Source organism: Rhineura floridana, chromosome 5 (assembly GCF_030035675.1).
Source record: "Rhineura floridana isolate rRhiFlo1 chromosome 5, rRhiFlo1.hap2, whole genome shotgun sequence".
Lineage (NCBI taxonomy): Eukaryota > Metazoa > Chordata > Lepidosauria > Squamata > Rhineuridae > Rhineura > Rhineura floridana.
Window position 1 is genome coordinate 30,318,641 of NC_084484.1, and position 16,022 is coordinate 30,334,662.

Sequence of the window (16,022 nt, forward strand, 5' to 3'; positions counted from 1 at the left end):
CATTAATATACATATCTTTTTTTGAAACAACATCTGCACAAAAATGCTTTTCTAAATATGTATCTTTTCATCACAAATACATCTTTATACATGTATTTTATCCAAAAATATGCATTTTTAAATGCCTTTTGGTACTTTCTTGAGACAAAAACTGCATCACAAAATCTAGATGACTATAAAAGCTGAATGATAATTATGTTACGATCCTCACATTAGGCTTGGGGGTGCAGATCCGGTCAGTTCTCTTTGGAATTCACAGAAATCCAATCCCTCAAGTATCCATCATTCTCATTACAGGGATTCTCATCCTTAATTCCCCTCTCTAACTGATTAAATGCTGTAGAAGGCTCATTCCCTATTTGCTACTACCGTATACACTTACTTCCAATGATAGTCTGCCCTTACTTTTGAAGCAGAGTATGCCAATACAGACCATAAAAGTTTTCTTACAAAAATATTACTTTAAATAGTTTATAAAATATTTAATCTCCCAGTGGATCTGATTGTCCTTGTTACAGATGAGGCTGCAACTCAAACACTGTCAGGGCAGTGAAGGGTGCACTTTGTGTGCATGTATGTACATTTGAATGTACAGACATGGAAGTCAAGATGCACTTTCCCTTCCTCCAAAAAAAGAGTTAGTTGCTATCATGGGAGGGTATCGAGACCCAAATAACCATGAAATCCAGGACAGTGAAATCCAGAAAAGAGCAAGCCATGGACTGGAATATAGAAACATCAACTCATCCCAAGTTGTTTATAGCAATAGCCTTTCAATATGCAGAGACCATGAGTTGGCCAGAAATATAGGTGCACCTGAGAATTAATCACACGTGGTCTAAAACAGACACTTCTCCCCTTTCCAAATTGTGACTTCTAGGTAGTGATGGGTTCCATTTCTACAATAATCAGATTTGTCATCGGATTAATTATTGTTTCTGATATTCTCTATCTTTGTGGAGAAAATTTTGAAGTAGCAACTCTCCACACCTGGTTTCCAATTCATTCTTCTTTTTCTCTGATTTATTTTTTAATTGCTTTGAAATCATTGATAGTGTGGTACTTTTATCATTTGGCTTTCTATGTGAGCTTTTCAAATGTGTATTCCCTTTCATTGATGTCAGTGAAGCGTTGATTGTAACTCATGGACAGGAAGCAGCAGGGAGGAATTAGGTGTTGATTGTAAGCAGCAGTGGGGAAGGCACTGACTTGATTATCTGCCTTAATCTGCTCTGCAATGCACTTGAAAAGGAATGTAAACAGGCAATAATTACAGAGGTCAGAATAAAGATTTATACCAATGGAGACTGGTGAATAAATAGTGATTATACTATTGATAATTCTCTGCAGAACAAACAAACAAAAATATTGGAGGAGATCAGAAAAATGAAAAGATATTGGAGAAAAAAAAGGAATTTGATCGTTAATGACCACTAGGAAGCACACTTTAAAATGAAATATAAAAAAGAAGAGGATTCCATTCCTACTTCTAGGTAAAGCAGCATTATTGGCTGCATCTCCACTGGAGTCCCCCAAGGATCAATATTATGACCTATGCTTTTAACTTGTTCATAAATTACTGGGATTTAGGTGTGAGCAGTGAGGTAGCCACGTTTGTGGTTGATGGTGCAAAATTGTTCAGAGTAGTTAAAAGAAAAGGGATTGTGAGGAGCTCCAAAAGGATCTCTCCAAACTGAGGAAATGGTTAGTAAGATAGCAAATGTGATTCAATGTAGCCTTCCTTGTTAAGTGGGACAGACAGATTTCTAGGAGGGGCATTTTGAGTGGGGAGGTGCATAGTGCCAGCCAATCAACTCCAGCCCCACTCACTGGTGGAGAGGATGTAAGGGGCAGGCTAGGGGAAGAGAAAGGCAGTGACCTTATTATTTTGATTTTATTTATATCCCACCCTTCATCCCATTAGGAGCCCAAGGCGGCAAACAAAAGCACTAAACACACTTTAAAACATCATAAAACAGACTTCAAAATCTATTAAAACAAAACATCTTTAAAAACATTTTTGCTTTAAAAAGAACTTTTTAAAAAAGTTTTAAAAACATCCTTTTTTAAAAAAAGGTTTAAAAACATATTAAAAAGAAAACCTTCCCCTTCACTTCTCCTCCATGCAGAGTGTGTTAATGTACATAATGGGCAATGTAAAGGTCATGTTAACAAAAAAATTAGTATGAACATCAGGAATTAAATGACTGGCATATTTTTCGTTTAATAAGATAGAAGGATTTAAGGATACAGTGAATAAGGAAATACCAAAAAGTGTAAAACAAATATAACAGTTTATGCTATACCTAAGAAGTTAAAAACTAGTGTGGAGCTTATATACTCAAAAAATCCATTTTAATTTTGTATCACAACAACAACAACAAAAAATGGGTTAGAAACAGAGTATGAGCACATTACAGTTCAACCACAGTCAAGCATTTAGGGAGAGTGGTGCTGAGAAAAATATGCTTAACTTTCTTGTTGAAGTCAATGAGATTGAGTACTTAACTTCATAAAATATTTATTGCATAATAGACTTCCTTTCATAAACTTATAAAAATGTTTAATAACCATGCAAGCAAGCTTTCTGAATGGTAGGTTCACAATACACCTTTTGCAGAGAGGAAAAATGCATAGCACCTAAAAATCATACTTTAGAACAGTTGCACCTTTTGGTTTTTCCTTGAATTAAAGTAATGTAAAAATTATCAAAATTAAGGTTATCTGTCCTTTCTTTTTCAAATGCAAGGAAAACCAAATTTGCTAAATGCTTATGAATCATTGAAAGTTTCTTCAGGTGAATGATCTGAGTTAGAACCAAAAATGGGAAAATCAGAAATTAGGCCTGAGTAACAGTTCAGCCAGCCACCAAAGTGCAGTGTGCACAGCAGTGTTTCTATCCCTCTAGGGCTGTTTTAAACCTTTGCCATCAATTACGCAGATGAAGAAGAAGAAGAAGAAGAAGAAATAGCCACTATGATTGTGAGTATAGTGAGTTCTTGAAGAGTAAAATAGTAAAGTGTAAGTTCGGGTAGATATTTTTTCAGATGGCTTTTAGTTATCTCTTTATTTCATCCTTTAGCAATAAGAACTCAATCCTGCTCTACTTATAACTGCAGAATAAACAAACTCTTACTTCTTACTTTAGGCAAACACACAAGCTCCTTTATTGCTGGCTCAGTAGACAATATAACTGAAACTGAAACAGAAAAGAAGAGCAAAGAAAAGTCCAAGGGGTGGAGTATACCTCTAGCCCATAACACTAAGTTCTAATATTTAATTCTTCAGTGTTATGTTACTATACAGGCTGTTTTCCCCCCTAGGATCACTTGAGTAATTATACGGTGATTTATTTATTTATTTATTTATTGCACTTGTATACTACGCCATAGCCGAAGCTCTCTGGGCAGTTTACAGCAATCAAAAACATTAAAACAAATACACAATTTAAAAACATATTTTAAAAACAATTTAAAACACAATTTTAAAATTCAAAACAATATAAAAACAAATTTAAAACACATGCTAAAATGCCTGGGAGAAGAGGAAAGTCTTGACCTGGCGCCGAAAAGATAACAGTGTCGGTGCCAGGCGCACCTCATCAGGAAGATCATTCCATAATTTTGGGGCAACCACTGAGAAGGCCCTCTCCCTTGTTGCCACCCTCCGAGCTTCCCTTGGAGTAGGCACCCGGAGGAGGGCCTTTGATCTTGAACGTAGTGTATGGCTGGGTTTGTATCGGGAGAGGCGTTCCATAAGGTATTGTGGTCCCAAGCCATGTAAGGCTTTATAGGTCAAAACCAGCACCTTGAATCGAGCTCGGAAACATACAGGCAGCCAATGCAAGCGGGCCAGAATTGGTTTTATATGTTTGGACTGTCTGGTCCTTGTTACCAATCTGGCTGCTGCATTTTGCACAAGCTGCAGTTTCTGAACCGTCTTCAAAGGCAGCCCCACATAAAGTGCATTGCAGTAATCTAATTTGGAGGTTACCAGAGCATGGACAACTGAAGCCAGGTTATCCCTGTCCAGATAGGGATGTAGTTGGGCCACCAACCGAAGTTGGTAGAAGGCACTCCGTGCCACCGAGGCTACCTGAGCCTCAAGTGACAGAGACGGTTCTAGGAGAACCCCCAAGCTACGAACCTGCTCCTTCAGGGGAAGTGCAACCCCATCCAGAACAGGTTGGACATCCACCATCTGGTCAGAAGAACCACCCACTAACAACATCTCAGTCTTGTCTGGATTGAGCCTCAGTTTCTTAGCCCTCATCCAGTCCATTGTCGCAGCCAGGCACCGGTTCAGTACATTGGCAACCTCACCTGAAGAAGATGAAAAGGAGAAATAGAGCTGCGTGTCATCAGCATACTGATGGCAACACACTCCAAAGCTCCGGATGACTGCACCCAAAGGTTTCATGTAGATGTTGAACAGCATGGGGGACAGAACTGACCCCTGCAGAACCCCATACTGGAGAGTCCAGGGTGCCGAGTAATGTTCCCCAAGCACCACCTTCTGGAGGCGACCTGCCTGGTAGGAGTGGAACCACCACAATGCAGTACCTCCCACTCCCAACTCAGCTAGTCTCAACTCAGCTAGTCTCATGATTATGATCATGAAAACTCCACCTTCAGTCAGGGAATGTCTTGAGTGAGCAGACTTTTGGAGGCTCTTCAAGATGAGGCTTTTGTTGTGCACTCGGCCTGCCTTAGTCGCTTAATTTTTCAGAGTGTCCTATTCTTAAATTGCTCCTGTTCTTAAAACAAGTTGTCATTATTTAAATAGAGTCTATCATTGTCTGTCATGCCACAAATTAAAAAGACAATTCTCCCCAAAAACTCCTAGAGGGTGCAAAGCACAGCTCGATGTGTGTGTGCACCCATTTGTCCCTCTCTGGCTACAGGGCTTGCAGGGAGATCTAAATTTCACAGGAAAAGCTAATAGAGTTTGAACTGGTGGTGACTGATGGGGAATGAGACCTTGGGGTTGTAGTGGATAGCTTGATGAAGATGATGACCCAGTGTGCAACAGCTGCAAAAAGGCCAATTATAGATTATGGTTTATTAGGAAAGGGATTGAAATTAAAACTGCCAATATCATAATGCCATTATATAAATCTATGGTGCTACCACACCTGGTATACTGCATGCGGTTCTATTCACTTCACCTGAAATAGGATATTGTAGAACTGGAAAAGGTTTTACAAAGGGCAACCAAAAACAATAACAAAGGGGCTTGAGCAACTACCCTATGAGGAAAGGTACAACATTTGGGGCTTTTAATTAAAGCTCCAAAGGTGTATAACATCATGCATAGTGTGGATGAAGCAGAGATAATGTTTTTTCTCCCTCTCTCATAATACTAGAACAAGGGGCAATCCAATAAAGATGAATGTTGGAAGATTCAGGAAACACAAAATAAAGTACTTCTTCACACAGTGCATTGCTATTTATTTATAAATATATTTGTATACTGCTATTTCATTTAAAAACATAAAAGCAGTTTAGAATAGTTTAAAAAAATTTCCATACAATAAAACCCATTAAAGATACTGCAAAAACAGAGATCAACTATTGCAAAAAGACATCTTCTTAATTGCCTGCGTAAACCTGGTGGAACAGAAAGATAAAATATGGAATTCACTCCCACCAGACAGCCATCAATTGGATGGCTTTAAAAGAGGGTTAGACAAATTCCACTAGGATAGCAGTAGGTTAGGGCCTTCAGTGGCTACTGGCCACGATGTCTGTGTTCTGCCTCCATTGTCAGAGTGTGATAAATGAGTTATAGTTTGGGAACTATAGTATGTAGTGTTAATTTGACACAGCAGAAAATGAGTTAATCTGATCCATATACAAGCAGAAAAACTAAATTTCTAAAAGTGCTGTGAAGGCAGGATGTTCTGTTAAGCTTGTTCATCCCATGTAGCAAGATACATTCAAGCTGGAATGTGTTGTGCCTAGAGGGAGGCAAGAACACAATGGAACAGTGCTCAAGGTTAGGAAGCTAGCCCAATGCGAGACAATGAAACTGTTGCTAACAAGCAATAAGGGAGGGGCTATGTATGAGGAGGATTTGGAGCCATATATCAATGTAATCTGTGTAGCTATGCTTTCAGACCAGGATTCGGGCGTTAGCTGAATACTTTGTCTCTCTTTTGCAAAAGATATAGGTAATCAATTAATAAAGGTGTTGTTTATATCTGGTTTCTCATCTGGTGATTATTGAAGCTTCCTCCAGATGTAAAGAGCCTTTTGGCGTAACAATTTTGGCGCAGCCAGACAGGAGGTCTGGTTCAACCCGTTGGTTCCCCGTGTCGCCTCTAGCAGGCCAAGAAAGAGCGCTCCAGGTTGTTTTAACCTTGCCTTGGGGCTAAGAGAGCGAAAAGCAGAGGACACAACGGTATATATCGGAACTCCAATAAGTGAAACCAGAGAGCCAACACCTTAGGAAGTAACGGGAAGCTGTAGGTGGTGGTGGTCGTAAGAGTCAAAAGACCTACTGAGAAGCGGGAGTAGGGGTGACTTCACGAAAGACCCGTGGGATGAAAGCCTGTTTTAAAAGCCCAGGGAACTGACCTATAACAGGCAGTTGAAAAACCCATAATGGGAACAGGAACGTCGCGGGAAGAAGCTACAGAACCCATTGGAATGTTTTTTAGAGAAATTTTAAAGATTTTAAAAATGCATATGGTGTAGGTATTATGACTGAATGGGGTTTGATTAAATTTTGTAATAATGAATGGCCTGAGGGGTGGCTGAGCGCAAGATGTGGATGGAATGGAGTCAGGTGTCAGGCTCCCATGTGTGTAGGTTGTAGCATTTTCCTGGGAGATAAGAGTGATATTAGGAATTATTTTGTTTAAATGGATGTTTGTGAATTGAGTACTCAGGTGTGAGTTGGCCATATGTGTGAACGTGTGAAGGTTTCTTTGAGTGTCCACATAGCTTCGGCTGTATACAACTGCCCAGTCCGGGCATAGGATAGGTAATCTCATTTGCCTTTCACCTCTTATAGTAATAAGGTCCTTTGATTTCTTAACTTTAAAGTTATGAATGAGTCAGGATGTTAATGATAGATGCTGTCACGCACCCAAGTAATTTTGTGGTGCTTTCTTGCACTTTCTCTCAATAAAGTCAGACTTTGCTTTATTTTGCTTTGGACCTGCATTTCTTGGGTTAAATATATGCACCATTTGAGCACATTCCAGGGCAAAGCGTTTGTTTTGTCTCTAGTAGGGGATCCCCTCCTCTCAAGAAGGGGTGTTCATGGGACATGAGGGTGGCAAATGCACACACTCAGGTTCCCAAGAGCACATGTAGCCAAGTTCTGAATGTAACTGGAATGAGTGTGATTTCTATTTACTTCTTATTATGTTTTGCTGTCTCTTGTTTTAAAGTGAATGGGGAAATGTCCTTTAAAATGCTGTGGTAAATCCAGAGGTTAAGGTATAGAAATTCCCTGGCACATTGTTATCCCCCTCCCCTTCTGTCCTTGGCAACAAAGCTTTGGCAAGCGGTGGTTGTGATTGTGACACACCAATTAGCCAACGTTGAGACTGGAGAGAAGGTTAACCCATTAGTGGCCAGAAGCTACTAAGGGGGTTCCCTAAACTGGGTCCCATCCATTTTGAAAGCCCTTGATAACACTTGTGTCTCCCTCCCCTTCCGCAAAGTCCTGGGGAACGAAGCCTTGCAAGTATTTTGAGCCAGTGGGGCTAGGTACTTGGAAAAGGTGGAAACAGGATTTGCACTGGGAATGTTCAGTGCTCTGGCTGGCAGAGACTCCTAACTAGTTTCTGTCCCTTGAGATACCCCCCCTCTGGTTTTTCTCTTTTGAGAGTCAATCTGGGAGAAAAAGCTGGTGACAACAGCTTTACTCATGAGTGACTTGGTTTGGGAATGTGGCATTTGAAGGTGGCTCATCCCTGAATTTATTTTGAAACAAGGTTTGGTTGTTTGTGTGTGCACTGCTTCATTCTTTGCATTTGGCTTTGGTGTTGGAGATTTCTAAGCTATGGCAAAAGTAGTAGCCATAGAGGGAATAAAACGCTTTATGAGTTCAATAGAATGCCTATTGAAAATAGAGACATGGTTGATTAAGAAAGGAAGGTGTGTGTGGGATGATGATGATTGTTTTAAGACAGATGACCCTATGAAAACCATGACTGAGGCCTATGCGGGATATTGCAAAAAGTGCAGGCCTTCCAAATCAAAGAAAAGTGCTGCAGCTGTTTGGGGACTTTATAATGCATGTCATGATTTGTCAGATTTGTTAGAGGAAGAATGCAAGAAAAGTCAGAAGTCAAAGGAGTAAGTTGGCTCAGGCAGAGAAAAAGAGTGATTGGAGTTAGAAGAGAAGGGTGATACGTGGAAGGAACCCCAGTTTATGGGGGCAGTTGTAAGATTGAGGCATACAGGATGTAAACAGAAGGTTTTGAGATATATGGAAAGACAGTGAACAGGTTCAAGAGTTAGTGACTATTTGTGATGAATAAGGAATGTCTTGAGTAAATTAGTGAGTTGTTTTTAAGGGAGAGAAAAAAAAGAGAATAATGTTAGAGTCTTTTTTTCCTTTGATCCAGTACGGGGTTTAGTTCTAACACTGCAGCTCGTTCTCTGGGTATGTGTGTGACTACAACCCCTTCTTCTTTCCCCCGTTTGATAGGCACACAGCCAAAAGAGCAAAGCAGCTCCTTGCAGCCCGATATCTTTCAGTATATTGTGTAATTGTGGTTGTTTCCCTGCATGTAAATCATGATTTAATTACAGGAATTAATTCTTGACTGAACTGACAGAGGGTTTTCTTTATGCATTTGTACATGATTAAGAAGTCTAATTCTTTTTATTTCATTTGCCTTTTTTATTATAGGATGGAGCAGAAGCATATGCTATAATGTTTGTTTTGATTTTATACAGGTATAGCGGAGAATCGCCTGGATTTCTCTTTATGTCACTCTGGTATAGTGTTAAGAAATTAAGAAGTTTCTTAAAGCTGTTTTCTTCAGTCTGTGCAGAAGCTGTAAAGTAACCCCCCTTTTCTTCCTAAAGGCTGCTTTTCATGGCTACTTTCATGAGCAACCTCTGTATCAGAGGCTAGAGAAACTTGAAGGCCTTTAGAATGTGTAGTCATGTTGTGTGTCTGTCTGTCTGTTGCAACACAATATTTTGGTTTTTGTCCACTTTTGAGCAGAAGTCTCATCTGGCCATGGGGGTGTTTTATTTTTATATTTTCTTTCCTGCGCTGAAGCATTTTCTCCCAAAGGAACATTTTCCTTTTGTGTGAGACACAGGAGATTTATTGCAGGCATTTTGATTGGAGCCTCATATGAAGCTGGTACCAACGCTTTGGGCCTTTACATAGCTATGCAACAGATGTGCTATTCTCTATAGCATGTGCTAACAGCATAGAGGCCTGCTTAATTCTTCCACAGCCATGGAAACTGGCAAGTTTATTTAGGCCATCAACCTGATTTCTTCTGACGAGATGTCCCGTGTTGTGCAAGTTTGCAAACTTTGTTACAGTCACTCAGGGGGAGGAGGGAATTATTATTTTTTCATCATTCCAGGACAGTTAAGTTACAGCTTACACTGAACATGACCAGCTGGGTTTCCAGAGGATGAACTCTGCACAAGCCACCCTGCAGTATGATTCAAGACCCTGACACTTGTTTTATTTTCATTGTAACATTGAATGTAATGTTTTATGAATTGTTCTTTAAGGATGTGTTGATCATTGCTATTTTTCCTTTCATAATTCATATGTTATGGCTGTTTTAGCTTTTCAAATTCCTCTGAGTGATTTTGTAACAGGGGATTTACAGAATTTGGCTATTTCAGATGTGGAGTTCACCAGTGTAGAGTTGTGGGCCCATTTGTTTACTTTCCATTCTGTCATAACAATGGTTAGGAATAGTGCAATGATTCAGGAGTACAAGATACACATCAGATAACACATGATCAACATGCAGTCACTCAGATCATAGATAAGCTCTTTCCCTGTTTGGCTGGGATGTGGACGCCAAGGAAGTTTCAACCTTATAATGCACCCCATTGTGGTGGTTTTGGTTTTCCAGAAAATTTGGATCTTTGTCTAATTGGCCCTTGAATGTGTTTTCATCACATATAGCACAGAGATACCAACTGGAAGTCAGCATCGGGGCCTGGGGGTAGAACTGTGAAAGGATGTATACGTCTACATTTCAAAGAGGGGGGAGTGATATGGCTTGGCTAACCCATGTTAGTTCAAGTGGACTCTAGGAGGTGTAAGGCCAAGAGCTATAACTCCCACCCCAACTCTCACATACCCCCACCTGATGGTATGGCTGGTGATGCGTTCCAGAGGTTTTGTGCAAAGGAAAACAAGGGCAGAGCTAAATGCTGTTGCATAAATGTTATTTTATTCCTTGGTGTATACACCCCCACCCACAGTGAATCCCATTGTTCATTAGAAAGAGTCTTAGTTTTTTTTTAGTGTCAATTAGAAGCACACATGCAGATATATACACATGTGTATCATAAGCTTGTGGATTGGGGACGTACAATCCCAAAAGATATTGGACTGCCCAGATCCTTTTTGGTATGATGTAACTCAAATACCAGAAGGACTGGTAAAGGTAAAAATTGTAGGCCGTCCATGTCAAAAAGCAGCAGTGGTATTGCAGCATAATCATACAGGGAAATTCACCAGCTTGAATGCGGCATGAAGAAGATTTTAGAAGATTTTGCCAGGGGCACAGCCTGACCAAATAAGCTCCCACGTTCAGGTGGAAGGCATTGATGAGATAAAGCAAAATCTTCACTTCACATGGCCTCAGTTGGTCAAAATTGGAGATGAACATATACAGCATGAATTTTTGGTATCCCCAAAATTGTCCTGTTGCTTTACTGGGCAGGGGCATTTTAACAAAACTGCAAGCTTTCATTTCCTTTGAAGGGAACGTTATGAGAGTCACTATTCCTAAATGTTGTAGCTTATCATATCAAATGGCCCTGAGGGGGCTGATGCAACATAAGCCTGCCTCAGGTGCGAGGATCGAGAAGGTCTCCAACCCCTTATCCAACAGTTCCTGAAGGATGGATGATATTCTGGTCTGTGGGAAAAAGGGCCTTAGGCCTTGAAAGAAGGGAAGCAATATGTGATATGCTAAGCCCCAGAACTCTAGAAGAACTGAGAGCTTCTTGGGACTAGTGGGGTTTTGCAGGCAATGGATTCCTGAGTTTGGAATAAAAGCTACTGTTTTGAATGAGTCCCTGACAAAGGAGGGGCTAAAAGGATTGAAAATGGACTAAATTAATGGAAAAAGCATTTAGGGAGTTGAAACAAGCCCTAAGCAATCAAGTTTCAACCCTAAATAGCTTTTTGAGGGGGGATTGTGATAAATGAGTTATAGTTTGGGAACTATAGTATGTAGTGTTAATTTGACACAGCAGAAAATGAGTTAATCTGATCCATATACAAGCAGAAAAACTAAATTTCTAAAAGTGCTGTGAAGGCAGGATGTTCTGTTAAGCTTGTTCATCCCATGTAGCAAGATACATTCAAGCTGGAATGTGTTGTGCCTAGAGGGAGGCAAGAACACAATGGAACAGTGCTCAAGGTTAGGAAGCTAGCCCAATGCGAGACAATGAAACTGTTGCTAACAAGCAATAAGGGAGGGGCTATGTATGAGGAGGATTTGGAGCCATATATCAATGTAATCTGTGTAGCTATGCTTTCAGACCAGGATTCGGGCGTTAGCCTCTGTGTATCAGTTGCTGGGAATCACGTGCGGGGAGAGGACTCTTGTGCTCAAATCCTGCTTGCAGGCTTTCCACCGGCATCTGGTTGGCCACCGTCAGAACAGGATGCGGAACTATTGGGGCTTTTGTTATGAGATACTTCCTTTGCTAGTCTCTTTCAGCTGGCAGAAAGGGCTGCCTTGGCTATTTTACTGGAAATTCCTTTTCATTGGCTTGCAATTCTTAGGTTGCAATCCTATATCCACTTAACTGGGAATCAGGCCCATGAAACTCAATGGGACTTTGCTTCTGAACAGGCACATAGGATTCCACTGTGAATTCCTGAAAGCTACATAAAAGTAGCAGTTCGAGGTTTACATGCAGATCAGATCACAGTTTAGGTGTTTCTTGCTCTAACAGTACACATTTTTCCTACAGATTATAGTGTTAGGTGGGAAATGCTGTTTACAAATTAATTGTGGCATTAAATATTGGTTTCAAATATGTACTTGAGTAATAACTGAAGGAAACATTTTACAAAAAATTCTAAGGCCACAGAGGTTAATCTTTAATACATATGACAACATTCAATAGCTCCACTCTTGAGAAAGTTAGAAATACAGATTGCTAAGATACAATTCTTTATCCAGGTGATATTCCTGTGTGACAAGATCCAAGAAGTTATGTTGCTATACCAATCAGAATAAAAGTATTAGCAGCTGTAACTTGTCAGGATTTTTTAAAAAGAACACACAAAAAGCATTTAGATTGTACACTGTTTTAATGCACTTTTTACATAAAATACATATTTTCCACATGAAATACACATCTTTCAGTGCATTTCCCATAAATCTACATTCTGAACACATGTGAAAATGTAAAATAAGTATTTCTGTGTGCACTGAAACTGCATCGCAAAATCCAGATGAGTGTGTAATCCTCAAACAGGTTTGGAAGAGTTGGACTGGGGCAGATAAAAAAAAGTTTTCCTACATCTCTAGCTTAGACAGAGGTGATCTAGCTTCAAATGTCTATTCATGTACAAATCCCATAGCATGATGACTTTGGATAAGTCACTGTTGCTCTGCCCAGTGCAAGCCCAAGACATTTTGATGTCTCACATGGAGCCCAAATGGTACCCAGTCCTGCTGTAAGGGCAACACTTCCTGCCTGCATCCATGTACCCCTCATGTATCATCTGAAGAAACTTGCTTCATCCTACTGCATAGTAGGCCAGCTCTGTTTCTGCTGCCTAGTCTTCCTTTGAGGTTTATTGAGGAAGAAATGGATAACCTCATACACAGCAACCTGATCTTTGATTGTATCCAACTAAATCATCCTAGAGTCGATCCATTGTAATCAATTTAGTCATGACCATTGCTTTCAATAGGTCTCCTCTGAGGAAGACTAAAATTGTATACAGCCCCAAGATACAAAAGCTAATAAATACAGAAGACCCCACACTTGTCACAGTGGGAGCCAACCAATATTATGTTGTTTTTGTTCAACACAGAAGACTGAAAGATTTCTCGCTCTCTCTTTTCCCCTCCCAGTTTAACTTAAACTTTATCTAACTGTGGATGAGCAATCTCTTCTGCTTGCTTGGAATTCTGAGGAACATTCAGAATGGCTGGCAGGACAGAAAAGGACTTCAGGGACTGACTGGTATACTGTCCTGTACTCTCTGCCCTGTTTGCTCATCAAAATGCTGGGGATTTAGAACACTCTCAGTTCATTATCATGGCAAAAGAGAAGAGGAGGGCCTCTGCCCATTTGATGGAGAAACTCTGTAAACCAAGTCCATTTTTTGGAAGAAAGTTCTGGCTGCCTACTGTCAACCATGTAATGGCCTAATCAACCAGTCTGAATGCTTCCCCCTCTAGATTTTAAGAACAGCACGTTTTATATAAAAGAAAACAACAATCCAGGATAACAACAATCCATGATTCATCAAATGCCTTATTCAGTAAATCCTAATTACAAGGAGATCTATTTTGCAACAGTAAGGTTGTCATTTTAGTCTTCATCCTGTATTATAATTCATAGAGTAGTACTATCAATCAAAATTAACATGTTGAAGTTCATTGTTATTACATGCAACAAATATTGACATTGCAGTTACACCGAGACTGAAGAGGGCTTCACATAAAGCTAAGTCAATATTTATGTAATTAGGTCAATACATATGTGATTCAGAAGGTAAGCTTTACTGCACTGGAGCAGACACATTTTACGGAAGTTCAGCTCTGCCGATCTGACATATCGATTCTACAGTCTGTGTTTTTGTATTCTTTGCCTTAATTTACCCTTCAAAGATGAATGTGTATGTGTGTGCATGTGTGTGTGAGAGAGATACCTAGTAAATTACATTGAATATATCTTATTTAGGATACTATGCTTCCCATTAAACTTTTGAAAATTCATTATGTTTCTGACAAACTGCTTTTCCAGTTTTGCACTTGAGATATCTCAGTCATCCATATGCATCCCAGCATTCTCCTTTGAGAACAGCAGCATCACAACTCTTCCTGGGCCTCTGGGAACATGTGTCAATGAGAGAGCAGGATGCTGATCAGCAATTCACTTTTTAACATGGACCACCATGTCTTCCACTTAGCCAGGGCTAAAGGGCTAGCTACAATGGCTCCACCTACTGTCATAAGAACATAGAAGAGCCCTGTTAGATCGGACCAGAGGCTTGCCCAGTTCAGCATCCACACAGTGGCCAACCAGATGTCCATGGGAAGCCCAGAGGCAGAACATGAGCTCAATAGCCTTCTTTTGCTTAGGATCCCATTAACTGATACTCAGTGGTATACTGTCTCTGACATTGCTTCACTCCCACACATGATGACACAGACAAGGAGCTTTTTGACCCACTTTCTTCCCATTTGAACAAGAAAAGAGGCTATGGAAGAGTCTTCCCCTTATAACGTCCCTCAGTTATCCTAATTTTAATTGCCATGCGGGGGGGGCAATATTTCCTGGAGACCGCAGCTGGGGAGGGAAGCCTTAAACCTTCCCTCCCCATGTGCTACAGTCCTGATAATACTCCCTCAATGTCATGCATTTCATTTTTAAAACACATGTAATTGCTAATCATGCTATTAACACATGTAGTTAGGCCTCAGTGCTTTTATTTATTTATTTATTTATTAAATTTATTAGTCGCCCATCTGGCTGGTTTTCCAGCCACTCTGGGCGACGCACAACATAAAACATACAATTCACATTAAAACCTTAAAATTCCAACAGTAACACTAAAACCTAACCCACCCCAAAGGCCTGCCTGAAGAGCCAGGTTTTCAAGGTCCGGCAGAAACTCATCATGGAGGGGGCATGGCAGATGTCATTTGGGAGGGAATTCCATAGAGTGGGTGCCATGATTGAAAAAGCCCTCTCCCTAGTTCTCACCAGTCTAGCTGATTTAACTTGTGGGACGGAGAGGAGGTCTTTTGAGGCTGATCTTGTTGGGCGGGAACATTGGTGATGCTTTAGTGAATGGGTACCCTTCACAGAACAACATTTTATTCGTTGTATATTTCAAGGACATTCTAACCATAATTAACAAACATAGCATAAGAGCTCATCAGAACAACCTAGCAGCATTAGGATATTGGAAACAGAGACCCAGTGAATGACAAACAGTGCTTTAATATGCCACCACCTAATGTTTGCTTCCAAGAACCATGCCCACATTTGAAATGTTGGTGGATGTATTAGGCATCCATATAAAGAAAGACTTTGCATACTAACAATGGTAGATTGAGCCCATAAATATCTTTGTCCAAGTTGCAAATTTGGTTATCCTTGCACAGGCACCTGAAGGCACAAATGGGGGTGGGGAAGCAGGAAGTAAAGCATCTCTGCCATGCCCTAGAGGGAATGGATCAAGGGGGAGGAGGGGCACACCAAAACAGCGATTATCCATCCTTCTTTTCCTCCCACCATATATATTTGCAGTAATATGTTTTATTGGTGACCAACTTAACTCACTAGTCAAGTTGCCACCCTGGGCACCTATTGGGAGGAAGGGCGGGATATAAACAAACAAACAAACAGTTTACCATGTCAATCACAGTGATGACTAAAAGTAACTCAGCATGGTAAGGAAGCTCTCCTTCAGATTGAGTCCTGGGACACTGTGCTGGATCTGGGTCAGCACTGGAGTCACAGCTAAGTCTTGTCTGCCTTTGCCTGGGCCAGGAAACTGGGCTTTGGGAAAGGTTATAGCTCAGTGGTATAGCTACTGCTCTGCATGCAGAAGGTCCCAGATTCAATCCCCAGCATCTCCAGGTAGAG